Source organism: Pinus tabuliformis, chromosome 3_1, assembly GCF_031772625.1.
Source record: "Pinus tabuliformis cultivar Carrire ecotype Pingquan chromosome 3_1, CPIR1, whole genome shotgun sequence".
Lineage (NCBI taxonomy): Eukaryota > Viridiplantae > Streptophyta > Pinopsida > Pinales > Pinaceae > Pinus > Pinus tabuliformis.
This window is the reverse complement of record NC_142301.1, coordinates 876,504,403-876,524,582: the sequence shown is the minus strand read 5'-3', so window position 1 is coordinate 876,524,582 and position 20,180 is coordinate 876,504,403.

The following is a 20,180-nucleotide window of genomic DNA, read 5'->3' as shown; positions in this document are numbered from 1 at the left end:
GCAACATACAGATAGAAGGGGTTTTTAGCCACGGCTTTCCCCAGGAAATCATTGTGTAATGTGTTGATTGAATTCTTTCTCTTGTATAATTCATGATTTCACGATCATTTAAAGTAGAGTAGATTCAAGTCTATTGTTTTAGTAAACTACAATTAGTAGTTTCAATCTACAAGGAATTTCTACATGTGAGACAATCAATACACATACAAGTGCGAAAGGGAGAAATCCTAAGACTGCACACATAAGAAAAATTACATAGAACTTTCATCAAAAACTTGTAATGCAGGATAACAGAGGGCCAAAATTGAAGGAATGTTGAAAATTGGACTCTTGGTTTTGCACAAATATCAAAGCTGAGAAAAGCAACCCGACATGGGTATAACTGATTTTACTTGGATAAAGTAGACAACAATATAGTCGCCTTGAACATGGCAAGAAAAAGAAGGTTATCCTAAACTCTACTTATACATGACTAATGCATATGTAACATTTGAAATTAAAAAAAAATCATAGTAATTCTACCCAGTACAACAATATGCTAGCTGAAATCTATCATAAAATGCAAGAATAGTAAATGAGTTCTGAAATATTATTACCACGATGTGAATATTGTAGATAAAATTGGTACCTCCATGATCTAAAATTTACAATGGAACCACATGATGGGGCCCTTGTCAATTGACGTAGCCATTGGGTAAGTAAAAGGATTTATTTTTATTATTGATGAACTTACATTGATGTTGCTAACTCTTATTGAGTTCAGGTTGTTAACCCTTAGGGGTTGTGATGGATGTTGATGACCCTTGTTGGGTGCATAAATAACAGCTGATGATGTCTGTAATAGAGATTCAAATATATATATATATATATATATATATATATATATATATATAAGTTTCTTAAACAATGATTGATGGAAACTAATGACAGCTTTGATGATTGTGAAGGTAGGTCGAACTAGATGGAGAGTTCTTGGTCGAACCTTTGTGTATTCTCAATCAAAGAGAAATCATGCTACAAAAGCGAGCTATCACCCTAGTTAAAGTGTAGTGAAGACACTTTAGCTTGGAAGAGGCAACTTGGGAAGATGGAAATTTCATGCGTGAAACATATCCCAACTTGTTTTGAAGGGCTAGAAGAAAACACCGAAAACAATGTTTCGCTCGATGGGGGAAGATGTAATACCCCTCAGTAAGTTCTAAATATTTAATTACTTTTACTAAAATGACTTGTAAAACTGTGAGCCATATGGAAGGCTTAGTATGAATGGTTAATAAATATAAGTGTTTATTTTACCTTTCATTAATAAAATTGGTTGTGGTCAGCCAAAGAATTATTGAAGAGAAAAGAAGCTAAGTGAAAGTTTCACTTATCAGACATTTAGAAGGAAATTATTCCTCTCCCTAGAGATAAATAATCTCAGTTGGAAAAAGGAGCCAATAGGGTGAGAGGGAAAAATGTTGAGGCAAACTAAAGGCTTGGAACCTAGTTGTAAGAGGTCCAACAAAGGAAATAAAATCGATTCCTTAAATAGGACATTGTTAAGGAAAGGTAGGATGCTACTAGAGAAATGGATTCTTGAGCTGGTTGGCCATTGGAATACCCTGTTAGACTTGTAAGGTCTGTAATAAACCTAGACAGACCTAGTGTGGTCAAAAGTTCTAGGTGGACTTGTTTTGGTCCCTATCTAAAGAATTGTTCTAGAAGTAAACTAGCTCAACGGGAGTACTGGTAAAAGTTACATGAACTCGTTGGTTGGCTAGAACAGTATTTTCTCCTAAGTAATTTTGTGGTAGCCTAACCGAATTGAAATAGATAAGTGTTCTTCTAATGTGTTAAGTTTCTATTTGAATGAGAACAATTATTTCCATGTCTGTTATATTCTTATTGGATAATAATGGATTTGTCATGAATGAATCTTATAAGAATAACAAAAGGAATGTTTCAATATTATTTATTTACTATATATATATATATATATATATATATATATATATATATATATATATATAGATAGATATATATATATATATAACAATAACTAGTGTTTATAAGTAAGTAAGGGTACAATCTAGGTTAGTTCCAAGCTAGAACAAGCATGGAACAATCTATATCCCAAATAATAGAATCTAGAAAAATGATGCCAGGCCCCTTGGTAGGAACCCACTAAGAAATTTCAGATTTAATATATTAATAAGTATATGCATAGAATATAAACAAGTATTGGTTGATGCATATACAAAAAAAACATGTACTGAAAATGCAAAATACTCATATCAACCTTTCGAGAAATAATAAGTTGGGAGCTTCAATTTGATACAAGAGATATGAAAGTTTAAAATTGTATACAATTAATATTCCAAAGGCACATTTTATTGTTATTCTTTATTAGTACAAGGAACCAACGAGAATTACGAAAGAATCACAACCTTTATGATTATAGTAATATTTTACGAAATACAAATTGGAAGTTATCAAACAAAAGAAATCAAATAGATAACATTCTAGAAGAATGGAATATGAAAAAGTATTTCACAAAGAGTAACAAAGACCGTTTTTTTTAAATTACAAAATGTACTTCAGATAAAACTATAAATTCCATAATAAAAGTTGCAAAAATGAAAACATGCTAAAGAATAATCAAGTCAAGAATCATTACAAAACCCTTTTCATTCACAAGGAAGGACATGATCTATAATATAATTGATATTCTAATTCATAACAAAATTTAAGAGCCCTCGACAAGAGGCTGAAAATTTGAAATAGCTAAATATAAATAATCTAAAACAAGGCAAATGGATGAAATCATGGTGGCAATTTTATAATGTTAGTTAACTTATTTGAAAATCCTAGAACCCTTAATTCGGGTTTGAGTTAAATCAAATTTAACAAAGAGAAGGGAATCTAGGGTTAGAGAAAATCGGGAAGAAAATGATAAATATAACCCTTGCTCTCAATGACATTCCTAGTGGGTACCAGCACAGTTGCTAAGGAAAAATTAGGAAAACAATAAAAATAATGAAATGAACGATACATGAAATTTTCAAGAGGGATGTAACTGAAAAAACACCTCAAAATAGTTTGGAAGTACCCATGAGGAAAACTTATAGGCACCCGTGGAAAACATTAACCTTAGGACCAAAAGTAAAGATCAATAGCATCATAAGGTAATAGAACTATGAGGGTAGCTTTTATTACCCTAGCTAGCTAATTGGAAGAGAAAATGGTATATGTGCTCCAAGCATCCATGAAACCCTCGACCAAAACCCTCGCATTTTTTCTAGAACCGACGAGGGGTGTAAATAAATGTATAAACAATGAAAACAAGAAACAAAATAAATCCATAACAAGTTAACATTACAGAATCATGACAAAAAGGATAGTCATTTACTTACCATGATGGGTAGTTTCCCCTGATGATGGAATTTCTTAAGGAATCAAACCCTAGATAATTTCCAATGAATTAAATCAAAGAAAAATACCTTTTACAAATTGTTTACAAAACTAGATGACCTATGAACTCATCGAAGAAAAATTATTTGAAGGACTTATTTCATAGTTTCAGAAGTACGTCGTCAAAGAGAGAAGCCTCCCATTGCAACGATATCAACAGGTAGGGTTTCGAGTTACAAATCCATCGAAGCAATAAAGGAGAAGCAAAATGAGCGAGAGGGAACATGACAAACATAGAGTTCGTTTCCAAAACCATACCATGCCACAAACACCGTCAATAATAACCCTATTTTGATGGACGGTTGATCCATCTCCATCTCAACCATCCATCAATGCGTGACAACTCATGCTTCTGGAGGGTCTGGAAATTAAGACCGTGTCATGGTAAAAGGACTAGTGGCTTCATAATTTTATGATCAAACATCCGTCAATAATAACCCTATTTTGATGGACGGTTGATCCATCTCCATCTCAACCATCCCATAGATTAAACGCATTAAATAGTCAATGCGTGACAACTCATGCTTCTGGAGGGTCTGGAAATTATGGAAATTAAGACCGTGTCATGGTAAAAGGACTAGTGGCTTCATAATTTTATGATCAAACATATATTAATTATGCCAAGATCATACCCGCACTAATATAATAGTAAATAGTTTATATCCCAAATGAGTCTGAAGTGCAATGGAAATATCATTATAAATACAAAAGTATATTCAAACCATACAACAATTAAGGCTTTATGAGTCTTCACAATTAAGGATAAATGTATCTTGTGAAAAGGATGAGTAATAACTTTCCACTAGGAACAAGTTATTTAGCTCTTAGATGGTAAGTCAATAATGTAAATGTAAATGTAAATATATATATATATATATATATATATATATATATATATATATACTTTCTCTCCTATATATGTATGTGTGTAACATCTCCCTAGTAAACCCCTAAAATATATAGGGGTTTACTAGGGAGATGTTACACACACACATACATATATAAGAGAGAATATATATATATATATATATATATATATATATTTCAATGATCACAAGAAAAATTTTAGTTACTTCCTAATGAAAGGGAAATGTGTAAATCATTCAATTTTTAATAATAATAATAATTAAAATTAGAGAGAGAACCATGATTCATCCATCTTAAACATTATGAAAGAAATGTGGTAAAAATATTTCGATTTCACTTTTGGAATTATAAATAAATATTTCTATATAGATTTAAAAATGATTAAATCTCTTGCCATGTAAACTCTTTTTTTTGTCATTTTCAAAAGAGGTTTACATATCAAGAGATTTGATGTCTCTCAACACTTAATATATACGTAATTAAGATGAATAAATACTAATAGATAATAGTTTAGAAAATTTAGTTTTATGCATTCATTTGCAATGCTCTCTAACGATATTGTATGGATTATCTTTATTCTCTCATTTAATTTGCTATTGAAATTATAATTAGGTGTGAGGTTAGAATTATAAGCTGTTGTAATGTGGCTGGTAGAATGGCTGCCAATGATTGAGAAGAAAGGTTGTCCTTTGACAAATATGTTAGCCTTTCTACTAGTGTTGCAACGTGATATTTCATGATTAATATGATAACGTTAATAATTCCGTGAGAGAGGCTCTGTGTAGTTAGGTGTCTTGGTAGGGAGACATTAGCAAATAGGGAGAAAAATACTATTAGGATTGTTGGAAATACTAAAAGGGGGGGTAAATCAATATTTATTTTCAATTGTTACTATTACCAGTTAGCTCACTTATATTTAGAACACAAAATGAACAATAGAAATATCTGCTTTTATTAATATAATCTTTACAATGAATCAAGTACAATATAGGTAGGGCTCCAACCCTTGATGAAGACACCCAGGCTCCAACCTGTGATATGCCAAGCACCTACTTGGAATTTAGTGAGGCTCCAACCTCTAGGGCTTCGACCTTATCTTATCCAAGCCACCAACCTTGAGTTTAGGAGCACCAACTCCAAGGACACCAATCCTATAGCTTTGCTTTGTCAAGATATGTTTGGTTGTACTTTATGGCTCCCCAAGTCCTCTTCACCAAGCCCTGTCAATATTCAGCTTCACTGTAGTCTCCACGCTATATCATCAATGACAACCTTGTCAATTAGAAGGTATCTCCACCACACTTCATCGTACCCAAGAAAATTCTCCAAGGTCACCTCATGATGGCTTCAACAATGCATCATGTTCACCAAGGATTGCTTCAATATTAGCTTCCACAAGCCTTCCACATGTCTTCAATAATTCCTCAACGTGTCTTTAATAGGCTTCTCCAAAAATATTTAAAGTCAGCTCCAAGGGCAAGGATGTATACTCTAAGATTGCTCCAGAAGATTACTTCACAATCAACCCTCTTTCAAGAGTACTTCGAACTGGTTCAAACCCAAGGCCTACTCTGCAATAGTTCAACAAGGTTCTTCAAATTTCACTTCAAGGAGATCTTTAAGACTACCTCTAGTTTGTCTTCCCAAATCAAGTCTTCATCAACTCTTCAAGGCTTATACAATGATCTCTTAGGATTGCTCCAATTCTCAAAGGTTTCCCTTATAATGTATTCAACAACTGCTTTAAGGTGACTTCAACAAATTTCTAGGCCTGCCCAAAAATATATGGTGGAGTATACTTCTCAACAGATTCACAAACTCCCTTAAGTTTCAACTATCCAAAATACTAGATGTTTGTTGCTACCTTCAAAATTATTCCAAAATTCTGCTCCAAAGGTGTCACAAGTTTGTCCAAAATACTGTCAAGAGTTCCTTTAATAAGGCTCCTCCAAACAATACCCAAGCTCCTTGTCCACAGTCTAAAGCTAGAAGTAATATAAGCCTTATATCTGAGCTAATACACAGATCCGAGTTGAGGTAGAAAGCTACAAGTTCAAGGCTTGCGGATCTGTTCTCAAATTTGAGATTCCACTGAACTCCTGAAACATTTCTTTACAAATATTAGCACAAATCTTCTTCATATTAAGGTTATCAATCTTCCTTTTCTTCTTGAGTTGTAACTCTGTTTTATTCCCTAGATTTTGAGTTTTGCAACTCACTAGTTAGGGCTTCCTGTGCCACTGCAACAGCCCTCAACGCAGCCTTAAAATTGTTTCAACATTTTCACTACCCTGCTTCCCTTTTAGCCTTAACTCAGCCTCATTTTATGTTGTTATTACAGACTGCATGGCCCAAAACTTCCCTAAACTAAGGTTCTGTTTAGAAATTCCGAGTCCCTGCAATGTTGTCCATACATACTTGTCACAGGTTCAGATCCAAGTCTTCAAGTGACTGTCCAACAATCCTTCTCTTCTACTTCGGCTAATTTTATTAAGGTTGTGGTTACTTCAAGAGTCCTTCTCCATAAACAACTGAAACTCAAAAAAATATATCAGCAAAAATACGTGGTATCAATTTTCTGCTCCACGAACCACAAAAGTACCCCTCCTTAGCCTCCTTACTTCTTCTATCTCTTAAATCTTAAAAACCACCGAATTACTTGACTGAAATGAGGGTTTGCAATTTCTATATATACACATTTTGTTGTTTGAATGAAGGGACACATATCTGGAGTAGGCTTGCACTAGTTAGCTCAAGGACATAACAGTTTCCTTAATTTAAAAAAATCATATCTCCCAAACCTCTTGGAGTTTCTGGCTGAGTAATGGCTCGTTGGAAAGGAAAACTTATTATCTTTAAGATGGTGTAGGTCTCATGGAATAATTTTTCCTCTAAGGAGGTGAAAAATAATTTTTAATGTGACTAGTCATGCATGAGTGCAGAAATAAGGTGTAGCGCTTCTTCTTCATGGATGGCTTCATTTTTTTAGGTTTCTTCATCAAAGCTTGTTATAGACATTTTTTGGCACTACAACCCCAAGCATGAAATGTCCATAAACCAAGGGCTCCTAAGTCCCTAAAAGTGTTGTTCTAACCCCTAAAGGAACAAGGTCAACTGATTACAGCTTCTCCCAGAAGTTCTCCATGAAAAACTGCTCAGAACTGGTCAAAACAGGATCATTTCAACTGCTCCATAGGCAAAGTGCGTTGCATTTCAAAAATCCCTTCTATGGGGTGCGATGGGTGAGAAGTGACAAATGGCAGTGTCATTCCGCGAGGTGGAGAGGCATGGAAACTTTCAGAAACTTCTTCTGTGACACTTGCCTCTCTGAATTCGACCAAGGATGTGTAAGAGATCATCAATCTCCAAGTGGAAGCAAGAACTATCAAAGGGGAGACACTAATCAAATCACAAGCTGACTCATCTCCCTTACAGATATCTATATATGGATCCCTCATCCTAGAGATCTAGAGGCTGGAATTTTGCATATTGTAAGGAATTGTTGTTGGTTTCTTGAGACAACATCAGATTGTTGGGTGATATAAGCTTTGTATGAGATGAAGAGGGGCTTCCTTGCTGAGAGGATGATGCTGGGTCAGAACAACTAGTTGTAACTCCCCTTGGCTCTTTCTTGTTTATCAATAAAAGCTATTCAAGTTTTCCTCCATACTCTTGTGTAATTTATGTTTTATGCATTTGTATGGTCAATTTACATCTGATCCTAGATTGTTTATGATTATAGATCCATGTTCTTGTATATTGCTATGCTACTGTGATCTTACAGGTACTCTGTGAAGCTGGGCGTGAAAGGGAACAAGTAGCGAAAGACTATCAAGAGAGAGAGGAATCGAACTAGGAGATTAGCGCAAGACAGAGGTTGGTCTTCTTTGTTCTTCTCTCATCTATATTTCGTAAAGGAAAAACGAAAGTAGCTTTACTTTGTTTGTTTCTAAGGTAGCTATCACACCTTAGTGGGATAAGAAGTTCTGTGTAGACACTTTTCCCTGTAACAAAATGGCGACTCCACTGGGGATGAATTAATTTGTTTGTTTATCTTCCTTGTTGTCTATTTTATAAACTTACAGACGGAGCCTGAAGTCGAGCCAGGTAGCTTTCAAACTGCGTTTGCTATGCAAATGCAAAGTAGATAAATGCCGCTTCAGTCAATCTCCGGGATTTGTTTATAAATTAAACAACTGATTTACAAACTCTCTGATTTCCCCTTGTGGTAGCTCTTAGATCCTCCTTAGATCTACCCCTGATTGTTGTATTACTGATTACAATTTGCTCGGCCAAAACCCATGAACTGAACTGCAAACTATGACCCGGAACCCAAGCAAAGTCTCATCTCTGGCCCAGCGCAGGTACTGTTCTATGAATCTGAAATTCAGCGCACTTCCCGAGTGTAGTAGGTGCGCTGCATTTCAAATTCCCTGTGTTACAGGTGCGCTGATCATACTAGGCATTATTCAGTTTTGGTTTCTGTGATTCATTCTTTCCAGTTCTATTCATGAATTTTGCTGCCTGTGATTAGTATATCTCTGTTTGAAACCCCTTTTCCTTACTGTTATTCCGCCTCCTTTGTACAAAAGAACTGTAAATGTTTTTGTGTATTTGTTGAGTCATTTTCAGTTCTCCTTTGCAAAAAGTAACGTAATCGTATTGTCGTCCTTTGATTTGAAAGTGTCGCAAGTGTCGTTTTCAGTCATAGGAAAGAGTTTGGATGCTGTAGATAGTCAATTATCCTGTTACTATTGTATTTGGTCTGAATTTGTAATTTTTCTAGTGTCGAAAGCAAGTATTCATTTCCAAATCGTAAAGTGTTGTGATTGTCTCCATTTTTTATTTCGAAAAGAAACTTGTTGGTAATTGTCGCTTGAAAAGTAATTCAGATTTGTGCATTAGCTTTCTTTTTACCATTCACATACTAAGAAAGCTGAAAACAAATACATGCATGTGCATTTGCATTTAGACTGTTTGATTGGTTTGATTTAGGACTGTGCATTTGGAGTGTGCTCTTTGCTCTTTGTGAAAGAATACTGTCTCTCTTTCCTTAGTAGCTAGGATTTTCATTGCACAAAGAAGATAAAAGATTGTTTATCATCTTAGATTGCATTTTAGGAATTATACATCTACATCTCACGGTGAACCTGAAAGGCAAATTTCATAAACAAGATCAACTATAAAATAAATTCAATGAATCTAACAACGCTTTGGAACCTAACGCACAACATTTAGAAGTAAAGGCTAGAGACTATTCTGTCGTCGTAAATCCTGGTAATTGTTGTTCTCACTGATGGTTGGGTGATTCCTCCACTTTGAGACGATAAGTGCCATTACGGACTTGTGCTCCCACGTACCGTTGAGTATATTTGGGAGACCACAATAGGCTTAATCCTTTATCCATAGGAAGCAGTGTCTGCTGCCCTATCGATCGCAATGTACTAAACACAGCATTCGGGAAGATTGACTGCTGTACCGTAAAAAGTATTCTGTAGTTTTACGATTGGTTTCGTAATCCATCTACCTAGATTTCCAGAGCAGTCCCTTTTGTTCCTTTTCAGAATCCTTAACAGAAAAGGTCCATCTGAGCACTTGTCACTTCAGGCTCATTAAAAATCGAAGGCGACTAGAGTCATCTTTTGTTTTTTCTCGACTCTTAAAAATTGAAAAAGCAAGTTGTGTCAAAGCGTCTAAAATTCATCTAATTCGGAAACATACTTCCCCTTTATTTTTAGTTGATCGAGTAATCCGCAATCGTGGAAGAAAGTCAATTGAAACCCTGTCGTTCGCGGAGGCTTACGAGTCAACCGTCTTTGTCTCCAGAATCAAAGCTAGTACGGACAAAGAGAACTCGTTTAACCGGTTCCAAATCTCCTGTTAAAGTTAGAACAAGTGTTCCAACAACATCAGAGATTCCGGTTACTCCAAACATTTATGGTATCCCTGCCTTTACAGAAGAAGTTCAGCAGCCACAGAAGGACAGTGGTACTGATCCTAGTCTGAGGGTAAACACTTGTATCACTGAACCAGTTCCATCTACAACCGGTTCAGAGAGTGTTTCTCCCCAAATATCTGTTGCTGCAGATTCCATACCTTCTTCGGCACCATAAATATTCTACGAACCTGACGGTCTACCCCGTCCACCTGGTCTGATTGCTATAGAAGTGATTGTGGAAGATCCTCCATCGCAATTTGGAGTCGGGATCACTCTGTATCCTCCTTCATCAAAAGTTAGTCTACCGCCAGCAGAAGCTCCTGTAGAATCGCTAGGTAATCTTTTGGATAGACTAGAAATGTCTGAACAACCGTCAACATCTAGGACTATGTCATCTGACACAGCGACGGCAGAAATCCCTGCTATCGCTCCAACAATGTTCGCCGGTATACCATCTATCCCAACTAGCTCTCAATCGCTAGAAGGAGCCCACTCAGGGGCCATTTCGACGGTATGGTATGTTCTTGTTTTTTCATCCGGAATAATATCCGGAAACTCTTATGTTGAGTCTCAACAAATTGATCCATTTGGAGGTCAATTTGGGCAGTCCGGCCCTCAAGGGCAAACCATTCCCTTAAGTACCGGATTACCACCGTATGGGGGGCAGTATGCCCTTTCATTATCCCCTCCGGGAGGACAGCTATACGGGAGTTCACAACAAAATTCGGGTTATGCTGGAATTACGTCAAGCAGTTGGGTACCGATACTACTTCAACAACCAAGAGTTGTATATTTGATGCAACAATGCTTACCTATGTCAAGTATACCAACTACGCCAACAATTGTGACGGTGTCGCAAGTTCAAGCGCTACCTGTTGTATGCCAACCTCAGGTTTCTCAGGTTGTAATGCAACAGCCCCTTGACCCTGCAACTCAACCACAATCACCGACTGGTGGAATGACACAGGTTCAAATGGGTACAATTACCCCTCATGTTGGTCAAACAGTTAGTATCAGGCAACAACACATGGATTCACAACCATGGCTAGCGCAATACCAACAACCGCAGTTCCAACAAGTATACCAAGGTTCTGAGCAACAAATCTTTGCGAATAGTGGGCAACCGTATATTCAAAACAATCAAAATCAACCACTTTACAATGGTCATGCCCACCAACCTTACCAAAGTTACCAGCATCAAATGCATTATGCTGGTATGCAAAGACCAACTGCTCAGGCAATCCCATCTTATCCTGGGTATGCTTCACCTAACCTGAATCAACAGTTACTCTTCGTGGCGACTTTAGAGTTACCTGATTTAAATCGGTTAACAAACGATCCAATCGCTTACGCCCCTTGGTGGCCAGCGATTCTGCATAAACTTCCATCAGATATTCCTAAATTTAATGGAAATCCGAGTGAAGATCCATCGAATCATGTGATGACCTTTCATCTGTGGTGTTCATCAAACACCCTAAACGATGATTCGATTAGGCTTCACCTTTTTCAGAGGACATTAACTGGTCCAGAAGCAAAATGGTATATCGAATTGCCTAGAGCTTCATTCGACAACTTTAGTACCCTAGCCACGACCTTTTTAACCCATTTTCAGTTACCGATAAGGTACGAAATGGGAACAGAACTTCTTACCAATTTCAAACAAACAATGGCCACTCACATATCCGATCATATACATGAGTGGTGATGTCGTCGTAGAATGGTGAAAACGTATGTTCCCGATCAGCTCTTAGCTGAATGGTTTATCAAGTCATTACTGCCTTCCATCAAGGAAGATGTGGCAAAAGGGGGAGTCATCACCGAAGAGCAGGTTATCGCTCATGTGCAATATTTGGACTTGATTTACACTCAGTCCAGCACGCTCTACGATAAAATACCTGACGCTCCTAGACCGGAATTCTCAATTCCTCCTCCTCCTAAATCAAACAATGACTCTCATGCCAGCGATGGCATGATTGGCGCAACAGACACGAAATCGACAAAGGCTACATCTAAAAAGGCCCATAAGATTTCTGGTCAAAATGAAAATGAGGAACTTCTTTCCTTGGAAGTAAATTCCGTATCGATAGATAAAGGCAAAGAAACCAAGCAACCAAGGGGCAAGAAGAAAGGCAAAGGGAAGAAGAAGAAACAGGAAGAATCATCACCTGAAAAATCTTCTGCAAACCCTCCTGGAAATAGGAAACCAAAAAATCCATGCTTTATATGCGATGAGGATCATTGGACCGCAGATTGTCCACACAGAGCTGAGCTTAAAAAATTCTTCAAGAATTCAAAAACCTCGGTAGTATTAACTGATTCATTTCCAAATCCAGGGACAAATCTGGTTGACAGTGGAAATGCTTCCCTATCTCAAGTGCTAATGTTTTCGGTTTCCAAACAGAAAAAAGATGCTTTGATATCGACAAGAAACAAAGATTATGGGAATCCACAGCTGTCGAACAACAAGGATAAAGATCAACCTAGTAGTTCGACAACAACTTCGACAGAAGTTGTGCCACCCATCATTCCCGAGTTGACAATAAAACTGCCAAAGGGAGTAGTACACAAGTCGACATTTAATCCTCGCGCTAGAGCGTCACAGCATTATAATATAGTGGAAGATTTGGCCCAATCGCCATCCGCTATGTCGACTCTTGAGGTACTACAAAATTGCCCATCCCAAAAGCAAGCTTTATTATCAACCATTGGTGGGATAGACCCAAAGTATTCCAATCTTGTATCCTTCGATCATAAAGGATACGATCCTCAGTTACCAGCTCAACTAGCTTTCCTCGTTCAAGTGAAAGCCCTTAACAAAACTGTTCATCGAACAATTATTAATGAGGGGGCATCTACATGTATTATGTCAATGAGTTGCTGGAAAACTTTAGGATCTCCAACCTTGTCGCGATCTTTGACGACATTAAAAGCATTTGACGGACGAACATATACCCCATATGGTATTCTAAGTAACTTGAAGGTTGAACTAGGAGGGAAAACAGTAGAAATAGATGTTGAGGTAATCGACGGAAATCTCGATTACAACATCCTACTGGGAAGACCATGGATATATGCTATGGCTGCTGTTGTGTCGACCTATTTTAGGAAGATTGCATTTCCCTTTCAAGGAGGGATTACAATCGTCGATCAACAAAACTTCCTCCCCAATGGTTCTCAAGTTACGGGAAGCATTCCAATGATCCATGGAAGCCCCCATTTGCTTCAAAATATCGGAGTAGGCCTACTAAAAGATCCTATATTAATGGGAACTTTCACCCTTCCACCTCCAATCAATTTGGCGGAAGTAACGTCGGTAGGAACCTACAATATGATATCTTCTAAAAAGATCTTAGAAAACGATATCGACATGGATCATGCGCAGGTTTTGCCTCCAAGCCCAATAGAAATATTGTAGCAATCAATGTTCCTAGCATGGGAGGCAAACCCAAATCAACGCTCATCAAGCGTTTGGATAGATAGGTCTAAGGAATATGGTACCACTTTGGATCCTTGGTCGCGAGTGCATGTCACCGATGAAGGAATTGTTCAATCAATGGTAATTGAAGGGGCACCATGGGATGATTACCACCATTGTTCCCTTCTTCCGGATTGTGAAGAAAATACTCCTGATGACCTTTATCATCCTTCAGTTTTTGATTTTATATCAAATACTGTAAACACGGTCGATTCCGAGCGAAACTTGTCCAACATTGAAGAGACTATCGCCATGAATATCTCGACCAAAGCAGATGTTGTAGAGAATATTTATGTTGGCAAATGTTGTTCTCCTTCAGAACTGGAAATATATAACGCTCTTTTTCGCGAATTCAGAGATGTCTTTGCTTGGTCATATAATGAAATGCCAGGCATTGACTCGAGTATCATTGAACACGAAATCAAGATGTATCTAGATGTCAAACCAGTACGACAACGGCTACGGCAGGTGCACCCCAAGAAAGTCGCTGCCATTAAGGTAGAAGTTGAAAAACTTCTCCATGCTGGTTTCATTTACCCGGTTCCTCTAACCGATTGGGTATCGAATATTGTCCCTGTTATGAAAAAACAAGGAACAATTAGAGTGTGCGTCGATTATAGGGATGTAAATCAAGCTTGTCCAAAAGACAACTACCCTACACCCTTCATCGACCAGATAATTGATGAATGCGCCGGATGCGAAATATTTTCATTCATGGATGGATTCTCCGGGTATAATCAAATAAATATCCGCCCACAGGACCAGTCAAAGACTGCATTTATTTGTCCGTGGGGCACATTCACATATCGAAAATTACCCTTTTGTTTAAAGAACGCAGGGGCAACATTTCAGAGGGTAATGAATTATGCCTTCCATGACATCAAAAACATCATTCAACCATACCTCGACGACCTTCCAGCTCATTCACGAAAGCGGACTAATCATCCGCAGAATTTAAGAGCGATATTTCTACGTTGTCGACACTACAAAATACGACTCAATCCACACAAATGTGTATTTTGTGTCAGTTCTGGTCATTTACTTGGCTTTATAGTCTCGAAAGACGGGATTCGTCTCGACCCATGTAAGGTTTAGGCAATCATAAATTTGCCTCCACCTTCAAATTTGCTTCAGATTCAGAAACTCCAATGGAAAGCAAACTTTCTGAGGAGGTTCATTCCAAATTACGCCGAACTTGCTAAAGGTTATACGCGTCTTTTGAAAAAGGAAGTACCCTTTGTCTAGGATCAGGTTACGCAAGCTTTCTTTGATGCTTTAAAAGAATCCCTAATGAAAGCATCATTAATGTATGTTCCTGATTATCAAAAAGACTTTAACCTATATCTAGCTGCAGGGGATACAACCATCGCAATGGTTTTAGTTCAAGAAGACAACGGAATTGAACATCCTATATATTATTTGAGTAAGAACTTAAATGATATAGAAAGCAAATATTCTTATGTTGAAAAGCTAGCGCTCGCAGTTGTTCAAGCGATACAGAGATTTCGACACTATGTCCTCTTTCAAAAAACTACCATTCTGTCAGATTGCAACCCCATGACTTATATATTGTTGCGACAGTTGTTGGGGGGGAAATACTCAAAATGGATAGCAATTCTACAAGAGTTTGATCTGGAATTTGTAAAATCCAAGTCAAAGAAAGCTCTGTTTTCGCGGAATTACTATGTGATCTCCCATCGTCGTCCAACGATGAAACATCCAAAGAAACAATCGTGGACGAAAATTTGTTTCTAATATCTTCAAGCAATCTGTGGTATGGGGATATAATCATTTATCTCCAAACCCAAAAATATAGGCCGAATACCTCTCGATTCGAACAAAAACGTATTCGATACCAAGCAAAAGACTACATGATCGTCGGTGATACACTATACTGTCGTGGTATCGATATGGTTCTGAGAAGGTGCCTCACCCATGAGGAGGCCGAAAAAGTCCTGAATGATTGCCATTCAAGCGCGTGTGGGGGGCATCAATCCGGTTATGTTACAGCATAAAAAATTCTACGAGCAGGATACTTCTGGCCAACAATGTTCAAAGATTGCATAACCGCAGTCAGAAGTTGCCATGCTTGTCAAATTTTCGATAGCAAAACCAGAAGACCGCCCGCACCTCTGCAGCCAATAGTTTCTATCAGGCCATTCGCCAAATGGGGCATCGATTTCATGACATGTAACCCCACCTCGACTGAGGGGCATGGGTATATCATAGTCGCAGTTGACTATTTTATCAAATGGGCCGAGGCGATGCCTACATTAGATGATACTGGTGAAACAGCTGCCCTCTTCTTTTTCAATCATGTAGTCGCCAGATTCAGCGTCCCACAAGCTATAGTCACAGATCATGGATCACATTTTTGCAATCACATGATGGTTGAATTAGCTGCCAAACTAGGGTTGTCTCACGACAGCTCTACTCCATATTACCCGCAAGCCAATGGACAAGTTGAAGCAATCAACAAGGTCCTGAAGCGCATGCTGCAAAGGATGATTGGAGTTCACAAAAGAAGTTGGCACCTAATCCTGTACTCAGCCTTGTGGGCTTACCGAACATCGGTAAGGAATGCAACCGGGTTTACACCTTTCCAACTGGTATATGGCCTGGAAGCAGTCTTACCAATCCAGTGTGAAATCTCATCCCTCAAACTCGCAATTGACCTTCTCCCCGGAACTTCAGAAGAGGAGGCTCGTTTCTTGGAACTAATCCAATTGGATGAAACCTGTCATGATGCCGCTTTGGCTAACAAATCCCATAAGAAACGAGTCAAGGTGCAGTTCGACAAGAATGTCAAACCCTGTGTCTTCTCAGAAGGTGACTTGGTCTTGCTGTATGACCAAGAATCCGATAAATTGGGGGCAGGTAAATTCAAGTCTTTATGGATGGGCCCCTATATTGTTAAGCAAGTGTTAGCAAAAGGAGCCTATGAGTTAATGGATTATGACGGGATTCCACTGGCACAACCTCATAACGGGTTGTACCTCAAGCGTTACTATGCGTGATTCAGTATAGTAACCTATATGCTTTTGTTATGTTTTTGTTTTCGCTAAAGTGTTTGTTTTGGTCGAGTAATCCACTTTTTACATTTATTGCAGATGTCAAACCTATTGGAGTCATGTGTTGGATATGCCGACGGAGCGAGTCGTAGTTCACAAAACCTATCTTCCGCGGCCTGGGACATTTTTGATCCAAGCGGAAAGTTAGTAAGTTTCAGAGGGGTATGTATTGGTCGATCAATGAATAACATCGCTGAATATAGCGCATTGATAGAACTTCTCTCTGATACCATCACACATGGTATACGCCGACTGATTGTCAGGCTAGACTCACAACTCGTCATACTACAACTCACTGGTATCTACTCTGTCCGAAATCTAGCTATTTATCGCATATTCCTAAGGGTTAAGATTTCGGAAAGACAATGTGATTTTATTCAATATCAGCATATTTCCAGAACCTTAAACACATTAACTGACTCATTGGCAAATTATGTGTTAGATAGACATTTGCAACATTTATAGAAAGAAGCATACCATCAATATTTGCATTTGGATCATGTAACTTAACCAAAATAAAGCTTCGAAAATCAAAAATATATATATAACTGTTTATGGTTTACACATAATGTTTTGTAACCAAGACAAAATTGGTCAAATGACCCAAAACTCAAAACGCTAGGGGGCACCCTAGTCTAATGATGCTCGTGATAGCAAGTCACAACCTGTGCGATCATGCGTAAGAGCCGAGTCCATCGTCTTGGCACACCAGTAGTATGTTGCTGCAACCTCAAGGGCAGCTCGTCAGTCCTCACATTTGGAATACCGAGAGTGAGACCCTCAACCTATTCTTGTAATGCTGTGAGAGTCTCGGCCACATCGAGGTCACGAAGGATAGCCCTTCAAACAGCCTCTCCTACTGGGGCGCAACTGGCACTCTCAGGCGTACTACTGGCTGAACGGGACCAACGTCTGCATGAACACATGAGTTTGGTTAAGTCTTGACAGAATAAAGCACAAGGACATTATAAAAGAAAAACGATAAACAAGGATATGGTCAAAGAATTTACCAATGGCACCCCATTGTTCGCCAGCCAGCAGTACTAAATCTGGATCACCCCGGAAGTCCATACCAGCATATGGATACTCGGAATAAACCATCTCCTGACGATCAAACCACCCGAAGAAGGTATCAGAAAAGGAAATCTGAGACTGACTAGCATGCCTAGACATATGGTCGACCCATCTCTGCATACGTGGTTCAGTCGGTGAAGGTAAATCGAGTGCAATATACTGCGGCTGCATTAGTGGTATCTTTTCCAAGGCAAAGGTGGTCAAGATAGAACCATAACCAAAGTTCTTCAACCTCCCACTCTTCACCTTGGTCAACTATTCTTTCATCACAAGAAGTACTACGTCGCACCAGTTGAACACCTTCGATTGGAGACATTCCAAGGCATACTGCATATAAGATCGGTTGGCTACATGAAGAGCCGCACCACCAGCCATCCTACCAAAAGTGAACAGAATAGTCCTGAGAGACCTGTCAGTGACATCACGGATGATGATCTTGCCGTCCTTACTCGGCTGAGATCCCTCTCTGCAATACCGACGAACATAATCTCTCACAAATTCACCTCCTCAGGCCGAACCTGATAAAGAGATGGGGGCACCCCGCCTCGACAAGCCAATCAAGAAATAGATGTCCACTACAGTCAAGGGGATGGATTTGCCCCTAATCTGGAACACCTGGTTGGTAGGATCCCAAGCATCGAGCAAATACTGCAGCAAGTTGATTTGTTGTCTCATGCTAGAAATGCGGAAAAACTTCAGCAAGCCACAGTTACGTAGTACGTTTACTGTAACCAGATCATGTAAAGCAAGCATGTCCTCTTCTTCATGCTCACATTCTCGCCATGTAATAGTCATCTTGCTCCAAAAATCTCTGAAAACAAACAAGAGAAGAGTTAGATCCTGATTTTGGTAAGAAACAGGCAAAATTTCCATAAAAAACTGTGCATAAAATTCCTTCCTTGCGCCCATCACACCTACAGTAGTGCTCTAGGTGCGTTGCATGTCAGATGGCCAGTAGACAGGCCAACATCCAACGCACCTTTCGATACACAAAGGGTGCGCTGAAGCCAGGGCGAGTTTTTCAAACCCCAGAGGCTCAGAAAAACCAGGAATCAAGCTCAGAATGCAAAATGGAAAGCATGAAATGAAAGAGCTCAAGTTTAGCTCCTACCTGGTCCAGACGGTGCCGAGAATCATCCACAGAATCTCTCGAAATCAGCTGATGAAAATCAAGGGGGGAAAGCACCTCCAAAGCTCCAACAAACCAAAGTTCAAATGAAATGGTAAAATGAGAGGTAAAAGCACTTTTACATTACTTTTTACGTAATTCGAGTAAAATATTAGTGTTCTAACTCATTTTTCAAACATGTATTGTTCATTTCTAACTAGTTTGATGAAGCAATTGAAAATGCAGTACAATCTTTGAAAGAACAAAGCTATTTATGGTAAAGTCAAGAAATGACCATTGCATCGAGCAGTTTTAGCGCATAGTTCAAGCTCGTTAAAAAATAAACATAAGCCATGAGCAAATGTTTCCCCCCGCATTTAAGCTCATTAAAAAATGAACTATTTCCCGGTAAATAACCATCGTGAATGTAGTACTTCAGCCTTTAAAAGCCTTGGTCGTGTTCTCATCATCACCTCCACTCTGTATTGGCCGATCATTCACCTCCATTTGATTGTTTACCCCTTTTGAGGAACAGCTACGAAGAGTGATCTCACTAGCCATCCTTGTAACACTGTTGTGATTGGAACATTTCAAACCTTACCTAGAATCAGCTGCTACCCAATTTTATCACTCGTTCCTCAAAAGACGAGTCTCCTTTAAGCTCTTTTCAACTGACTCGTAAAATATGAAAATATTGCCGAGCCATTGGCCTTTCCAGCTCGTTAAATGGACCGAAAGTCCTATCCCTCCTCTAAATTTTAATCTTTTTGGACTTGAGGGATTATTACACAAAAAGATCGAGCGCTTGTTTTGTTCGACTCGTTAAAAGTATCGAACATTCATCCCTTCTGTATTGTTTTATACTTTTTCGGACTTAAGGGATTAGATGACGAAAAAGGAATTTTGGAGTTTCCTTTATGTTCCTTTTCAGACTCTCTAAAATCGAAAAGGATCGAGTTATCTTTGTCGTTAAACTCGTTAAAACTTAATAGCGACAAACTTGTCCATAGCAGGCAAGAACGAGTTTCATTATCGCTAGGCTCGTTAAAACATAGCAATGGGTTTGCCCGAAGGGCAGATTATAGAACAAGCATATGTTATCCTCCTCAAGCTTGAAAAAAATAAAGAGGTACTGGTCAGCAATGACTGCGGAAAATTGGGAAGAAAACTTGAAGAAACTTTGTTGGTAGCAAG